Here is a 17,909-nt window from a genome sequence, read left to right as displayed (position 1 = left end):
GAAATTGCGGTTTGGATTTGTTTGTGTTAATGTTGGGATCGGAGAGCACACACACAGAGATCGAGCACGAAGAAGGAGATAGACACAGTGTGTGGCGGGGCGGTACTCACACTACAATGTGTAGTTATGAGTATAGTTATTATGAATGAGTAAAAGAGTGGTTGTACATGGGCGGCTGAACAATGGGCAGCCGGGCACACGGGCCTTTAACCCAACAATCTCCCACTTAAAGGTAGTGTGCCTTTAAAGTGGCCAAAGTACAGCAAAATAAGTCAAGCCATACCCATCAGTGATCTGCAGTGTGCAAACCGCTGTGAGGCTAACGACTTCGTGAGTAGGTCAGCAGGGTTATCGTCAGTGTGTACCTTGACAAGCTCTATGCGCTTGTCCTCTAGCACCTCTTGTATGAAGTGATACCTCACCTCAATGTGCTTTGTCTTCGCATGGAAGATAGGATTCCGTGCCAACGCTATGGCACTCTGGCTATCACACTGTAGCATCGGAGCATCACCAGCCATACCAAGATCTCCCACTAGTCGTGAGAGCCATATGGCCTCCTTGTCAGCCTCAGTGGCAGCCATATATTCAACCTCTGTAGTGCTCAAAGCAACGCATGGCTGTAAACATGATGCCCACGAAACCGGTCCACCTGCAATTGTGAACAATAGCCACTAGTAGACTTCCTTGAGTCCAGTGACCCTGCATAGTCTGAATCTGTATATCCGCAAATAGACATATCCTTCTCACCATAACATAGGGACAACTCTGAAGTTCCTCTCAAGTATCTGGGAATACCTCTCACTGCATCCCAATGACGCTTGCCCGGGTTAGACATGTACCTGCTAACCACACCAACTGCATGAGCAAGATCTGGACGCGTAGCCACCATGGCATACATCAAGGAACCAACGTCTGACGCATAGGGAATCTGAGACATCTCTGCAGTCTCCAAATCTGTCTGAGGGCTGTCATCATGGCTGAGGTTTACATATGGAGGCAACTGGGTACTAATGGCCTTCCCCCCTTCCATTTGAAAACGCTCAAGCACCCTGTCAATGTACTCTTTCTGACTAAGAAAGAGCACCCTGCGAGAACGATCACGAGTGATCCGCGTACCCAAAATATGACTGGCATCCCCAAGATCCTTCATGGCAAAGGTCTCATGTAGCCTATGTTTCAAGGCATCCACATCAGAAATACACTTCCCTGCGATTAGCATGTCATCCACATACAAAACCAAAACAATAAGACTGCCATCTGCAGCCTTGCGAGTATAGAGGCATGGGTCCTCATAACTGTGTACATAGTCCTCTAAACTCATGAATGCATCAAACTTATGATACCATTCACGAGGTGATTGCTTCAGCCCATACAAGGTCTTAAGAAGCCGGCATACCATCTTCTTTGAACCATGAATAACAAACCCACTTGGTTGCTCCATGTACAAATCCTCGTGCAAGTCCGGATGTGAGAAAGCCGTCTTTACATCCATTTTCTTTAACTCCATGTCTTTTGTAGCTACCAAAGCAAACAACATACGCAATGTAGACATCTTCACCACTGGCGAGAAGATTTCATCAAAATCAATGCCCTTCTGTTGCTTGAATCCTTTAGCCACAAGCCTTGCTTTGTACCTAGGCTTTGCATCCATTGAACACAATTTTATCTTGTAAACCCACTTGCATGGTAGTGCCATCTTACCCTTTGGCAAAGGAGTAAGCTCCCACGTATCATTTTGGATCAACGAATCCATTTCTGACTGCATAGCCTGCTCCCACTTGAGCTTGTCAACACTAGACATGGCCTCATCATAAAATGATGGCTCCCCGCAATCAGTCAACAATACATAATTAATAGAAGGCACAAAACGCTGAGGCTGTCTTGCACGCCACTCTGAACGCCTCAAAAACTGTGCAGGAGGTGCATCTGGCTGTCTTGCATGCCACTCTGAACGCCTCAAAAACTGTGCAAGAGGTGCATCTGGCTGTCCCACATATACATGATCTCCCAACAAGGGCTGATCTCCCACCTGAGGGTCAATGGGCTGCCCACGAGCAGCCATGAGACCATCATACCGATGACCATCCTCCTCAAATATCACATGCCAAAACTCAACCATTCGCGGTGATGCTCTATACATAGAGTCCTCATGAAAAACAACATCATGGCTGCGCACAATCTTCCTGTCAATAGGATCCCACAATCGATAACCCATCTCACCAGAGCTACCATAACCCAAGAAGATACATTTTCTCTTTGGATCCAATTTGCTGCGTTTTGCCTTAGGTACATGTACATAAGCTTCACAGCCAAAAACACGAAGGTGACCATACTAAGGTGGCAAACCTGTCCATACCTCTTCAGGCACTTTGAAGCCCAAAGGAACACTAGGTGAACTATTTATCAAATGCACATAAGTGGCAATGGTTTCAGCCCAAAATCCATCTGACAAACCAGCCATAGAAAGCATACTACGGACATTCTCCTGTATAGTCCTCCTGTTCATGCGCTCTGCCACACCATTTTGAAGAGGTGTATAGGGAGCACTAAGATCACGCCGTATACGCTTCTCAACACATAATGTAGTGAAAGCATGAGACATAAATTCACCCCCATTGTCCATACGTAAGCACTTCAACTTACAACCTGATTGGTTCTCAACAAGAGCCAACCATTGCTTAAACATATCAAACACCATATCCTTCTTACGAATGGGGTATGCCCACACCTTCCTACTAGCATCATCAATGAACGTAACAAAGTACATAGCACCTCCAAGAGAAGCATTGGGCATCGGCCCACATACATCACTATGCACCAAAGCTAGCTTTTCCAAAGATCTGTGTGGAACACTCTTCTTATGAGAAGACCGAGCATGTCGACCATAAAGGCAATGCTCACAAAACTCAAAACCACCAAAATCTAAAACGAGAATGTAATCCGCACGTGCCAACAACTTCAAATCTTTCAGTGACATATGCCCCAAACGATGATGCCATAAAGAAGCAAGAGGTTGATCAGTGATCCCCACAATGTGATCAGCCACACTAGCTACAAAAAGGGAATACAACGTATTCCACTTAGCACCTTTAACCAAAACAAGGCTGCCCTTAGTGAGCTTCCAACCTCCGTCACCAAAAGATACATTGAAACCAAGTGAATCCAACTGACCCACACTAATCAAGCTTTTTGCAAGAGCTAGAACATGACGCACACCCTGCAAGACAAACTTAGTATAGTTTGTCATAGCCAAATGAATATCCCCAATGCCATGAATCTGCATAGAACGCCCATCGGCAATCCTGACAGTACCTGTGCTCGAAGCATCATAGTCATGAAACCACGACCTATGAGGCGTAACATGAAAAGAAGCACCACTGTCAATGACCCAATCCATAGGCATACTACTCTCATGAGTGAGAAGAAAAGCATCATCAAAATAGGATGCAAGCAGCACATCACCAAGCTCTTCACTAGTAGCACTACTCGGAGCACATACATGGTCATCTTGAGAGCTACAATCTCCCTGTGTTGCATTTAACTCCTCAATCTTGGCATTGGACTTAGGCTTGTCCTTAGCATCATGGTCTTTCTTCTTACCATCTCCATTTTCCCTTTTCCACTTGTAGCAATCCTTTTTGAAATGGCCTTTTCTACCACAATGAAAACATTCCACATCCTTTTTACTTGTGCCTGCACGGGACTTGCTTCTAGATTTACCCCTGTTGGACTTATACTTGTCCATAGTCCTACCTCTGACAACCATTGCACTAGAAGACTTACTACCTGCATTATTCTTTCGATTAATCTCTTCCGTGAGAAGACTAGACTCCACATTAGTACTTGTCAACTCATCCGCAGGAACCGAGTTACTTATGGCTGTCCTAAATGTGTCCCATGACTCAGGCAACGTGACAAGTAAAAACATAGCTTTTACATTGTCCTCAAACGTAATTTTCTGCGTAGCACGTTGGCTGAAAATTGTATTGAACTCATTCAAATGCGCATTCATGGAAGCACCTTCCTCCATTTGCAAATCAATAAGCTTTTTAATCCAATACACCATAGAAGCAGCCGAATGCTTATCATACATATCGCAAATCCACTGCCATAGCTCATAAGCTCCACCCTGTGCATCTTTCACATTGTAATAAACAGACTTTGAAAGGGAAAGCCTAATGGTAGACCTGCACATCTCATCCAACTCCTCCCAATCATCCCTCTCCATGTTCTCTGGCTTAACTCCCTGCAACATTAGAGGTCGAATCTGTTTCTTCTACACCAAGACATCCCAAATCTGATCTTTCCAATATGAAAAGTTACCACCATCCAACTTCTCAATATTGAAAATTGTGTCCTCTTTAGTGCCTATTACAACAAGAATGCAACAATCAGAAACCTGTAACCAACCAACAAACTGCCACAACAAAGTAGTGCTGCAAATCTGACAACACCTGCTGCTCAATCAAAAGAGCAAACGCATAGAGTATAAATCAACCCATAATATGTTCAAAAAACGTACGTAGAAATCCACAAACAAATGAATAAACCTGTGACACCTATAACTCAACCGGCCTAGGCAAACTGTGCCACAAAATGCATCAACAATGAGCTATCATAGAGGCATAAACATACTCCGTGTCTGAATAACCACAATAGAGACATAAGCTGACCAAGCTTACACAAATCCGGGAGCATAAATGGATCCAAGTGAGCATATAACCAATGCACAAGATCAACGAAGTCCAATCTCTACTATCAACCAAGTACCTGTCCGTACTCAAACCGCAACACTGCAAGCAACAGCAAGCAACAGCAAGCCCGCTCTATGTATAAGTGAACCAAATCTCCACAATATCATGCATAAAGAGTGTCTGTCAAACTGCCATATCCACATCCATCAACATACATAGATGATGTAAACCTGTAGCTCAAGAACACGCATAAACAGACTGCCCAGAAAAGTAGAAGCTCCCACTCAACCACAACCATATACATGGTTGTCCCATAGTCAAAATACATGTTTTGTAACCACGGAAGAAACCTGTATCCAAAGCTCCCTGTAACCTTTACCTGTACCTGCACCTGTACCTGTACCTGTACCTGTAGTCGAAGAAGACAATGCCGCCAAACTCCCACTCTATCTGTGTGTATGAGGCCAATCCAAGAAGAGGCTACACACTCTCAAATGAGTTGTGGGCTCACGTAAGTGGAAGACACCGCAGCAATGGCACCTGTAATGGCTATGGAAGCTCTGCAACAGCAGAAAACTACCAAAGAGAGCTGAAAAACGCAGCTCCTAGTCTGTAGCTCGGATGGGATTTCTGATGGCACGAATGGCTCCGAAAGGGGGGTTAAACCCTAGGACACCTACTGAAAATACTCGTGGAGTGCTGAACCTCCCAATGCCAAGCTCAGAAAACCTTCTGCTCTTTAGAAATGCGCGTGTGCGCGAGACCAAAAAACGGCAATGAAACAGCATCAATTTTCAGCACACTCAACAATGATGATGAAGCTCTCAATTCTCTCACTACCAAGCTCTGATACCACTTGTTGGGATCGGAGAGCACACACACAGAGAGCCAGCACAAAGAAGGAGATAGAAACAGTGTCTAGCGGGGCGGTACTCACACTACAATGTGTAGTTATGAGTATAGTTATTATGAATGAGTAAAAGAATTGTTGTACATGGGCGGCTGAACAACGGGCAGCCAAGCACACGGGCCTTTAACCCAACAGTTAAATGTATGTGCACTAGGTGTTATGGGCCCTAGTGTTTAACACATATTTGTTCAAAGCGGCATGCAAATTCATGGACTTTATTATTTCTGCAAGTATTTGCACTTCAAGTGCAACTTCTAAAACAGATTTAGTATGAGTTCAAGTAGGGGTGTTTGTGATTGGATGATCTAAACTCTCTGAGTTTACTTCACTACAATTCATATCCAAGATATGGTTGGAACCTCACTTGGTGATTGTTTAACGTCATCCATGGATGATTGTCTGTAAATGATTGGGGGAAAGCACCTCACTCTTACTGTTTCAATAATTTCATAAGTCAAAGACTTAGTAGGTGTGCTGACAAAGTATGTTGGCATGTAACCTTCATAAGGGGTGATCATGTAGTTTTGTGTGTTTCAATGTGTTCAGAATTCTGACATGAGGAAACTCCCTATTCTATCCTTCAGTAGCGATGAGCTTTTCAAGATACGGCTCACAACTTCATGGAAAGTTGCGCCAAGGTTTTTCTTGCTTTTTTCCAGTATCTTCAAAAAGTCTGAAAACTGATTATGTCTTTAGACACCTCTCAGTTGTGATTAATCCTTTAAAGTACTCGAGTGAGTTATAAATTGAGTTACCATTTAGATATAAGTGGTTGCAAAGGGACAACAATGTTGAAAATCAAGATGTTGCTCGTGGTTTCATTGAACCTCCTCACTGCACCAAATATCGGTCTTATGGACATTGGCCTCGCCTATGGGATGCCAATAAGGAAAACATCATTGTTCTTATGAAGATACTACCACTTGTGTTTTTGAGGATGAAAACGCTTCTCCAAGGGGGGAATAATGTCAGGCCAAGGGCCAAGAGGGACATGCGGTGAAGGGGCGCTATATTTAGAGACTAAGAGTCTATATATGGCACGGTTGGGTGGAGAGTTACATGATCTAGTCCCCCATGGTCTCACATATCCCACGACTAGCCAGAAATGCATTAAATTTATGAGACATATACTCCCCCCTCGATCGGAACGGAGGGTGCCCATAGCACATTTCAAGACATTTTACCAAGGAATTGTTTGAAGCATATAAACACTTCGGACTTAGCTTTCAACCGATATACCCATGCATTCCTGCAGTAGTCATCAATGAAATTCATGAAGTATAAGTAATTTCCCAAGGACGGAGTTTGCATAGGCCCACAAACATCACTATGCACAAATTGCAATCTGCATGTAGCATGAATTGACCCATCCTTTGAAAACTTAGCACGCTACATTTTACCCAAAAAACATCCTTCACAAACATGTTTGACAGGTGCTTCAAGAGGCACCAAACAAGCAACCATATGATGTTTTTGCAAATGTAGCAAACTGCCAAAATTTAGATGCCCAAAACGTGCATGCCATAGTTTTGCATCTGAAACAGCCCTTCAATCTGCAACTGCATTTGTAAAATTTTGTCCACACTTGTCATATAAAGTGAGCTTATACAGCCACGGCACAAACGGCCATATGCACAATTTCATCACCAAAACTAAGATCATGAACTGTACATCTGTCATTGTTAACCCTCACGGCTCACAGACACCCTATCACCTACGACGGACGTTGTAACCTACGGCGGACATTGTATTATTTATTTGGTAGAGTCAGGTACCGGGCTTGTCGGTCCCATAGGAAAAGGGTAAGAGTGATCGCCAATGAGAGGCGCACTCTAACTCGAACATTCAAGAGATTAGTTGGCTAAGCATGGGCGCCCAAGTGTGAATGGGACGAGTTCATATAAAAGTCAACTAAACCTAAAATTCACTCATTCTCTCATTTGTGCAATAGAAGAGTGCTCTTGCTCCATCTCCATCTTCTTCTTCTTCATCTCCTTGTGTGTGTGTGTGTGTATGAGTGAGAGAGAGAGAGAGAGAGTGTGCGATCGAGCATTACGACGACGGCACGGCGGCAGCGAAGCGGTTGAGCGGTTCCTTCTTCTTCGCGGTGAGGAATCCTCCACGAAGCAAGCATAGAGCGGTGAGTGACACACCATCGCCTTCTTTGAGATTACTAGTTTAGGCTTGTTGTGTGCTTGGAGCCATTTGTGGCTACCACACGGTGTATCGGCAAGTTCCTTGCATTGACACGTGCGACATACGCGCACATTTTTGGCGCCATTGCGGGGAATGCCATACATTAAGCTCGAGAAGCACTCTGTGCTTCTCCGTGGTGCAATTTCTATTGTAGGAAAGGTAAGGAAGGAGGGTGTGTGTGTTGAGAAGAGGGATTTGGTGTTATATTGTGTGTTTTTTTTGTTAATGGAGTTTTCAAAGGTACTGTGTTTATTCTCTGTGTATTAAGGCTGTTAGTTTTCTTTGTTAATGGAGTTTTCAAAGGTGCTGTGTTTATTCTTTGTGTACTAAGGTTGTTAGTTTTCTATGTAGTAAGTAGGAAGTAGATTTGTGAGAGTTAATAGTGTGTTAGTGTATAACAGTAGGTGTATTAGTTAGAAGTAGGTAGATAGAGTGTGTGTGTGTGCACTCGCGCAGGCCGCGGAGACCTTATCTTTATAAATAAATTAATTAATTTAAAAAATTTAAAGGTAGAACCGGGATCGGGAATATCTCCTAGACCCAAGCCCAAGCTCACGCTCAGGCATAGGCCTCAGTCGCCTTTTTAAAAAAAACGAATCTTAGCTTTGTAAAGTGTGAACTTTGTCCTAAGGTGTGAGTCAAGGAGAGGAAAGTGGATTTATCCCACATACTGTGGAGCAACGCTGTAGAGCTACTTAAAGCTCATTTCTTGAATGAATAAACAACAACTCATTTTGCACTACATGCTTGTCTACGGTGAGCTTGTGCTAAGCTAAGTCAATACTCAAGATTGTGTTTATGAGTCCAAGCTAATCCTATCTTGGAACCTAATTCACTTGAGTGATAAGCTTGCTTACACACACTCACACACTTGCACCATGTTTCTCTTTCATCCACCATAGCTAGCACGATCCTAATCCTAACATTTGGTAACAAAGCCATGGTGTGCTAGTTAGGATTTTCATTATGCATTAGTGTGTGTTAATCATTAGCATCTCCATTAGATCGATTTGCATTTCATTATCACGGCCCATTAACATTCTTCATAATTAGTTGCATCTCACTAATTAGGCCTTAATCTAGTTATGTGTGGGCATGTCCTTGGCACACCCAAGAGGCCACTACCCTCCATGGCTAGATAGGTTTGATTAGGGAGAAGATTAGCATCCAATTTTTTGCATTTTTAATTCACTTTTGTGTCAATTTTCTAGTGATTTGCACCTCCAATGAATCTCTCCATTTTCGCAATTGCCTAACAACATTAACCTCATCTCGAAGTACTCGACGCAAGCTCTCTATAGAGCCTTCAAGCTCTACAAACTGAGCCCGACAACTCCATTGAAGCTATCCCCAATCTTGCCCAAAAATAGGTGTGTGTGTGTGTGTGAGTTTGTGTGGGAAACTCTGCCGACTTTAGCTTAAGAATTTGTTTTCCAGAGCTTTTCCACAAGCAACTCCCTTGGGCTTGGTGGCTAGCTCAAAATAGATGGTTGACTCTTGATTTCGTGGGGTCCAAGGTTCAATTTGTCTAACCTAAAGCGGGCAAGCCCGGTGGATCTGAAAAGTCGCCTTAAAACTACTTTTAGCCCCTGGCGGGTCCGCTAGGGCAGGTTCCCACACATGCGCGCGCGCCTTCCCTTGCCCAAAGCGCTTTTCGACGCTGCCCAGAACTCGGCCTCCTAGCTTGCCCTGCTGTCCGCGCTTGCCCGGGAACGCTACCCGCCGCTCGACCTGCCCCCGCCTGCCCCACTGCCCGACGGGCTGCCCCGCGTGCCCGAATTTCCCCTTGCCACATTGCCTTCACCAAGCAACCACTCTCGCGCTGCCTCAACAAGTCTCAAGAACTCCAATCAACTTCCAATTCCCTCAAGGGGGCAATCCCACGAACCTACTGCCTCAAGAAAAAATCCTAGGGCTTTTTACGCCCCCTTTCCCACAGCCTATCGCCAAGCACTCCAAGAGGCCCAAAGCCTCCCTTCCCAAGCTGACTCAAGAGCTCCAAGGCAAGTACACCAAAGCTGCAGCAAAGCTTCGGAAAGCTTTTACACATTAGGAGATTTCGGAGGTCTTTTGGAGGGCCTTTTGGTAGAGAGAGGAAAATAAGCTCCTCCAATGAGAGAAGAGCCTACGTTACGTAGAAAAATAGATTTATATTAACAAAAATATAAAAGGTGCCCCTCTCCTCATTTAATAATCTAGTGGTCCTTGAAGACGAGCACTCTCTTTTATTTAATGCGAGCACCTTTTTCAGAAGGTAGATGCGGTGCATTTGATACGGGATACGTCATCACTAGAACTCAAAAATTCACAAAACTATCAAGTGGTGGAAGATTTTGAAACTTTTGATACTGCCAATGCGTCCGGAACACACATATCTCCTAGAAATGAATGTCCAATTGCCTCGCTTAGACATCCAAAGAGGCCAAAAATGTCAAACACCCCTAAAAGAACATTTTACTAACGGCGCGCGAGGGGGCATTTCAAAATTTTGGAATGCCTCCTCGCGCGCCGTTAGTAAAAAGGCCCTTTTTCCCTCTTTTTAGGGAGCTTTTTGAGAGGAAAATGTCCAAAAACCTCTAAAAAGGGGCTTTTTGGAAAGATAAGTGTCCAAAAATCACTAAAAAGAGCTTTGTACTAACGGCGCGCGAGGGGGCATTCAAAAATTTTGGAATGCCTCCTCGCGCGTCGTTAGTAAAAAGGCCATTTTTTCCTCTTTTTAGGGAGCTTTTTGAGAGGAAAATGTCCAAAAACCTCTAAAAAGGGGCTTTTTGGAAAGATAAGTGTCCAAAAATCACTAAAAAAAGCTTTGTACTAACGGCGCGCGAGGGGGCATTCCAAAATTTTGGAATGCCTCCTCGCGCGCCGTTAGTAAAAAGGCCCTTTTTTCTTTTTTTTAGGGAGCTTTTTGAGAGGAAAATGTCCAAAAACCTCTAAAAAGGGGCTTTTTGGAAAGATAAGTGTCCAAAAACCCCCAAAAATGGGCTTTGTACTAACGGCGCGCAGAGGGGCATTCTAAACTTTTAGAATGCCTCCTCGCGCGCCTTTAGTAAAAAGCCCATTTTTGGGGGTTTTTTGACATTTTTTGCCTCTCCGGATGTCGGAATGAGACAAGTAGACATTCGTTTTTAAGGTATTTTGGCGTTCCGGATGCATTGGTGGTGTCAAAATCCTCAAAATCTATCACTATTTTACAGTTTGTGACTTTTCAACTTTCAGTGATGACGTAAGCTGCATTGAATGCGCCGCACCTGCCTCCTGAAAAAGACGCTCGCATTAAAATAAAAAAGTGACCGTTTTCAAGGACGATTGGGAATATAAATCTACTTTTCAGAGTGTCTGGTTGTCCTTTTGGACGTACTTACAAGGTGCAAGTGCATTTTAAAAAAATTTTCTAGAGAGAGAAATACAATTTCTTACAAGGCCCTCCAAATGACCTCCGAAATTTTCTAATGCCTGCATTCAAAGGCAGCTTCTTCGAGCATACAAAGCTTTTAAAAAGAAGCTTCAACAACATCCAAAGCCAACTTCGAAGGTTCATTTCAGCCATCAAAGAAGAACTCAAAGGTGTATGCGAAGGGTGACTTCACCTCGAGTGAAGAGGTACTTCACATTGAGAGAATTTTTTATTAAAGTGACATTGAAATTGAAATCTTGCAACCAAGCACAATTTTGCAAATTAAAAATTTCTATCATCAATTGTCCACAATGTAAAGAGGCAGACACTGGCTAGCAGAGTCTCCTAAGCTAAGACCCCTCTATTGGCACAGATGGGGAACAACGGAATAGAGAAATTCAATGGGGAGGGATTTCACACTTGGCAAACGAAGTTAAGAGGCTACCTTATGAAAAAATGTTTGTGGTCTGTCATTAGCACTGCATTAGAGCAATAAGCCGAACCTGATGGAGTGCACACTAGGGCATCTACACTCATAGCAAGTGCACAAAATTTGGCCAAAGACGAATAAGCATTGGGAATCATCATCACCTCCTTGCATGACAACTACGTGCATTTCATAGATGAATGTAAGCATTCACGTGAAGCGTGGAATGTCCTAGAAAATAATTTTGGAGCTAGGGCCAAAGGAAGCAAAGTTAGTCTTAAAAGACAGCTTTACAAAGTTACTATGCTTCAAGGGGAGGACATTGCTAGCCTAGTGAATAGGCTTAAGACCATTGTCACACAACTCACTTACATCCAAGTTGAAGTACCAGAAGATGACAAAGTGGCTAAACTTTAAGTGCACTTCCACCTTCTTATGACCACTTAGTCACAATTCTTGAAGAAAACGAGCCAGCACCACCATTCCAAGATGTCATCAACTCAGTCCAAGCAGAAGAAAGAAAGCAAAGAGGTTCACTTACCCCATCAGGAGGAGTTTTCATCACAACATCTTCAAAGGGAAGATATTCGCCATCGACATCGACAAACGGACAAAAGTGTTATGAATGTGGAAGAATGGGACACGTAGCGAAAGATTGCTACACAAACAAACCTTGCAAAAAATGTGGTAGGAAGGGACACCCTCCTTCTCGGTGCTACTCAAGTGGAGGCAGTAGCAGTGGAGAAAGCAGCAGCAGTAGAAGCAACAGCAGAAGCAACGAAGGCAAGAGACCTGGCAGAGGATCAGCTCACATAGTAGAAGACAGAAAGGATGAAGACGAAGGTAGCGTTTGGGAAGACCCATTTTGAAGATGCGGACTCTCTACTGGTAGGGGAGGATTTTATTTTTCCTGTGTGGATACCAGCTTATCATCCTGTGTGGACATCACCATCCTTTGTGGATCTTTTTTTTGTGGATTTTACCATCCTGTGTGGATATTACCATCCTTTGTGGACTTTATTTTCCTGTGTGGATATAACCATCCTATGTGGATTTGGTTAGCCTGTGTGGATCATGCATCTTCAGTATCTTGTCTTAGTCCAACCCTCAAGGGGAGGATTGTAAAGTGTGAGCTTTGTCCTAAGGTGTGAGTCTAGAAGAGGAGAGTGGATTTATCCCACATACTGTGGAGCAAGGCTATAAAGCTACTTAAAGCTCATTTTTTGAATGAATAAACAACAACTCATTTTTCACTACATGCTTGTCTATGGTGAGCTTGTGCTAAGCTAAGTCAATACTCAAGATTGTGTTTATGAGTCCAAGCTAATCCTATCTTGGAACCTAATTCACTTGAGTGATAATCTTGCTTACACACACTCATACACTTGCACCATGTTTCTCTTTTATCCACCATAGCTAGCACGATCCAAATCCTAACAAGCTTCACACGTAGCTAAAAATCGATTTTTTGAGGACCAATGGAACTTCAGATGTCCGAGAATTGTGCTGTAAAGCACACAGCGACCCTCTAAGTGATACGCTCATTTGGAGCTATCACACACTTTAATCAAAAAAATCAACATTAAAAAACATTAAAAAAAATATTAAAAACGTAAAAAACACGAGTGAAAACGGACGTTTAAAAAAGATAAGCGGTTAACCTTCGAGGTTATTCGCTGACGTTTGTAGGGTGCCAAAGGCACATGCATCTACGCTCTAGTCGTGTGCTAGAGACGGAGCAACTAGAGAGAATTTCGACTTACGCGAGTTCTCAATATCCACCTACTTTAGGTTCCGGGCCCTCGGCGGGGACCCAAGGTAGGACAAACCAAGACCCAAACATAGCGGCTAGTGACTCTTCCTCTGACTACGACGTCATGGAGGGTTTCTCAATGCCTAATCCCGATAGCTCAAGCCAAGACATGCATCCCATGGGCCCACGATCCGGGCCGAGCGTGCTTAGCCGCCTGAAGGAAACCTTTAGTAGAGCCACTCGCTTGGAACATGGAGCTAATGATGTAAATGAGGGGGGTGGGGAAGTAAATTCTCCATTCGTGACCAACGTAGACAATATACCATTAGAGAATGTGCATGTGAATACTTCATTCACTGCACCTCGTGACTCTTCAGAGTTATTTCCCTCCAAGGTCATATTACCCGATGGTAAAAGCCTTGCCAAAGTGCAAGAGGTTGAGCGATATATCCTTGCAGCGAGGGAAAATGAAGTCGAGAGCTTACGCAAAGCGGAGCAACGAAGAGAGTTAAAATCTAAAGGGCCTATGTCAATATCCTTGCTAAGAGAGCAATCGAGTGCTCCTGACTTAGCAACCGCTAAGGGCCAACCCCTAGAAAGAAACATTGCATCTAGCTGAAAGGACACCCATAACACCTCAATCCTAGATGGAGTGTTCCTAAATGAGAACTGGGAGTACGAACTACAAACGGAAACTCTGACCGATCTATACACATGTCACACCTATCACGTGGGTTGGTTAGATGTCCTACAATCCACAATGGGTGCTACTAGTGTAGAGGATCAACAACAAAGAGTTTGTGAGGTCATCCATAGGGTCATTGAGTTAGAGAGACAGAACAAGGGGATCAACATTCCTTCAACGGGTCTCATGAGATTCTTAGATACAGGAAAGGCTAAACAACCGACCTTATCGCAAATGGAGACTCCCTCGATAAGTCCGATGGATCCTCCATATGTTGTTTCGCCAGGGGTCTCAGTGCAATCTAAGCCCACAAGTGATAGCTTTACCTTTCCAAGTCTAGCTCATCTTTCCCTTGATGACACCATGGCTACCATGCCTACCCCAATGATGGGCATGCCGAGAAACACGCCATGGACCTCATTTGTTAGTAAAGCGGCCATAGTAGACGTCGGATGTGACATGCTAATGCTAGCCGGTATAGTCCCATGGAAATAAGAACTTGTGTATTGTGGTTGTGGAGCATAGGTAGTTGAAACAACGGGAGGGGTAGGGACTACATGAATACGAGGCCCATGGGTGTATACGTTTGGTACACACTTGTAGGTCTTGTTTGCAGGCATTGAGCTACCATATGAACTATGGACCACCACATGGCACAACATCGTACCCAACGTGGAACCTAAGGGCCTCCTATGTGCCAAGCCCAATGCCAATACCTACTCCACATGTAGTCTCTGGAGCGCCTTCACCCACGGTGCCTGCACACATAGGTGACTTGGCAACATTTTCTCAAGCTATTGGTCGATCTATTGCTGAGAATATGCATTACGCGCCTGATAGAGAACCTAGAAGTAAGGCAATACAAATAGCCAAGCTCACACAAAAATTTAGTGGAGACGGGGATGTGAGAAATCATATCAAAGTGTTTGAACAAATATGCGATTCTCTAGGAGAACACAATGACCTGCATGAGAGTAATGCTTTAAGCCTAACCTTAAGTGGAAAGGCTGGGGATTGGTATAGAACCCTAAGGGTGGAAGAAAAAATGATTTACCCTACTCTTAGGAGACTGTTCTTAAAAGAATACATACGAGAGGGAGTACTTTGGGGTGTAGCCTCTCAGCTCCAAAAAGCCCAACGAGACGAAGGAGAGTCGGTGAGAGACTTTATTAGTCGCTTGAAGCATTTGAATTCTCGTTGTAATCCAAATGAACGCTTCAACAATAACCAATTGCTCGATATATTCATTAGGGGGTTACGACATGAGGATATCTACAATGGCCTAGTCATTAAAGGTATCACCACTTGGGAAGCAGTCACCACCAATGCGATCCAATTGGAGGATAATTTAATGATTCAAGGAGAAAGAGTGTCTGTTGAGACTAAATCTATTAGCTCGCAAGCATCAGAGCATCAGCCAATGACCCTAAAGCCTATTGCTAAGGAGCCAAAGATATCTGAGATGACTTTAGCAGATCTCACCAAGGTTATTCAAGAGAGTCTTAGAGACAATCGTGTTCCGCAAAACAATTATATGTATCCAAGAAGGGAGCAGCAATGGTGCTCGGTATGCTATGGACCGCATAGTACCAGTGAATGCCCTACTTTTAGCGTAAAATTCAATGGGAACTGCAATGCATGTGGAAGGTATGGTCATCAAGCTAAGGATTGCATAGTATTTAAGCGCATGATGGCCAATAGACCAACCTTAGCATGGACAGACACACCTCGAGTGCCTACATTGATGTCGGCCCCACCTCTTGAAAAAATAGCACAACACATGGTCTCTAGGGCCCAAAATGTTGTTCAAACAACACCCTTACCACCTCCAGTGCTAGGACCCACAACCACCACATCAGAGAATCACTTCTGTGAATCAAGTGGGTTGTGAGTCATCTATTTCTTGTTTGGAAGGCTGTGAGGAAGATATAGATCCTAATATCGCCTATGGGATGGATGTGCTTGAAGAAAGTCCACAATACTACATGGAGGACTATTGGGGACAAGTCAAACCTGTATATCAAGTAGCTGCTCTTGTGGCAAGAGGCCAAAATATCAATTACACTGCTAAGAGACCACCTCTTCAATGCTATGAGTGTGGAGGTCCACATCGTGTAGCCAAGTGTCCTATTAGGCTACAAAAGAACCCCACACTAATGAAAACCAGTCAAGCGAGCACGTCTACAATGCCGATACTCATGTGTAATCGATGTGGCATAGATCATTTGATTGCCCAATGTCCAAATAATCCAAATGCACCGAAGATCACGCCATTAAACTTGATTGAAGTTACCGAGGAGCCATCACAAAGTACACCTGTGGTACCAGTAAACGTACTCACATGATCGATGCTCCAAAAACAAAATTATATTCTTGAGGAAAGAGACACGGCATCAATTGCCCAGTCTCAGAAAAAGAAGAAAACATGAAGAAAGAGATCGCAAAAAGCAGCGAAGTTAGACCCCAGTTCAAAGACCAACATAGGGACTGGTGACAACCCCGTATATATGAACGACGCTGTAGAAGATTCTGATTCAGGTGAAACCATGGATACCAAAACGACCACTAACATAGAAACCAACAAGGAAGATCTTCATGAGTCACAATGGCCATGATCCAAAAAGAAGATAGGAACTTACCCAAACCCTATAGAGGAGATTGAGCGAGTCAATCAATTAAGGATTTTGGTAGAAGATACCCAAAGGGATCTAGAACCAGCACCTAAGAACCAGCACCTAGGAAGATCCAGATTACAGACACCGTGTTCCCTACGCAACAACAACCTCACCAAGTCCATAGACCCTTGGACATACCTAGTGTCATCCGAGAAGAAAGTGACTTAAAGTCATGGGAAAGTGGACGTACTCACTTCTTGATGGAAAGAATGTTTACAGAGGGACTACCTGATCCTATCAAAGAAATGGAGATACCATCTTGCCCACATCAAGGGACTCAAGGCCAAAAGGTGCCGTTAAACATTGCGAAATTGATGGATTTCATGTCTTCAGAAGTTAGAACCACCATCATGTCCAAACTATATAAAGACCCTGAGCTAGTCTCAGCTCTTCGAGCCTTACTCAATGGAGAACTAAAGTTTCGGATACCACAATTTGCACAGATGGATGGATCTGTGGAGATGCCAATAGAGGAGGAACACTTAGATCCACAACCCAACCTAGATGAGAACCTTGTTATAGAAATACCTATTAACAAGTTGGGACAATACTTTGAGGGTGATGAATGTAATGCGACCATACCAATCATTACTAAGGGATTCACTATGAAAGGAATCCTTGATGGTGGCGCTGGGGTTAGCATTGTGACTAAAAATTGCTGGGAAACTATGGGAAGACCTCACCTTGCGACCACAACCATAGTAGTGAAAATGGCCAATGGGTCTATCGTTAAACCTATTGGGATGCTAGAAGAGCTCAAGATCAAGGTCTTTGGACATAAAATAAGGATTACCTTCATTGTTATGGATTTCTCCAAGCACACTATGGCATTGGAGATGATCTTAGGATGTCCTTTCATGAGGAAAGCAAAAATGGTGCATGATTGGTCTAAAAACCATGTCTACCTGCAGCTCCAAGATTCTGTCATTTGAGTGGATCTTGTGACGGGTTGAGCACATCCTCTAGGAAACAGTTTTATAATTGATCATAGATCTGACACCACAGTTCACTCGGCCCAGTTGCAGTATTGTTACACGTGTAAAGCGGACACTGATGTTGGGGAAGATTCTCCTTATATGGATGTACTACCTGGGATGACTGAGTCAGACAATGTGGATTGCGTCCATCTAGCAGCAACCATAGACACTTGGGGAAATAGGGGGACGACCTGGGTA

Source organism: Adiantum capillus-veneris, chromosome 12 (assembly GCF_014529385.1).
Source record: "Adiantum capillus-veneris isolate H3 chromosome 12, ASM1452938v2, whole genome shotgun sequence".
NCBI lineage: Eukaryota > Viridiplantae > Streptophyta > Polypodiopsida > Polypodiales > Pteridaceae > Adiantum > Adiantum capillus-veneris.
The sequence above is the reverse complement of the archived record's forward strand: the minus strand, read 5'-3'. Positions refer to the sequence as shown.